Below are 839 nucleotides of genomic sequence, written 5' to 3' on the forward strand. Positions count from 1 at the left end.
TGATCTACCCTATTTGTCATGGGGAGATCGGCATACCATACCTTATAAGGCGAGCTCGAACCACCTCTGGGGCAAGAAAGACAAAGAGACCAGGAAACAAGGAGTTCCGTTAACTGCAGAGTCGGTAAGTAATCGGTAGTGGGCTAACGGTCCACGAGAACATGAGTTTATCAGGAGATGAAAGAGAGATAGTCTCCAAAATGGATTTCACTAATGTAGGAGCAGTCTCGTAGAAATGGAACGGTACAGCAAAAATAACGTCAAAGCAGCTCTTAAGTAGGCTAGTAATCAAAATATATGAAATCGATTAATGGTATAGATACAGTATTAGATAAACTAAAATAAGAACGATGTAACACTAAAACTGGCCACATGTAGACGAAGAGACATGCGTATGCTGCAATGAAGAGGCCAAGCAATATTAATCAAAACAGTAATATCGGTTATTAGAAAAAAAAATCGGTGATATCACAGTGGTAAACCTTCTCGAGTTGTAATTTACTCATGATACTTTATGACGGTTTGATAAAGCACTATAAAACGATATTAGAATTACCAAAACACAGCTACCATCGTTATCCTGCGCCCGAATTTGGCAAGAAATTTGACAGGCGCTGTTGCCGTGTCCTTGTACAGATATTCGTCAGTTTCCTGTAATTATTATAAACACTGTACTTAATGGAAATGATAGGTCATCGAGAAAACTGAATGTCAATAAATGCAATATGAATTAATCTACTAAAGTGTAGGACAGTCGAAGATTAAAAGTTGCGACGGATATGCACATGCGCGGGCAGACTATACATGTGAATGTGTGAATCAGATCTTCTCAATAAAAT

Source organism: Penaeus monodon, chromosome 15, assembly GCF_015228065.2.
Source record: "Penaeus monodon isolate SGIC_2016 chromosome 15, NSTDA_Pmon_1, whole genome shotgun sequence".
Taxonomy (NCBI): Eukaryota; Metazoa; Arthropoda; class Malacostraca; order Decapoda; family Penaeidae; genus Penaeus; species Penaeus monodon.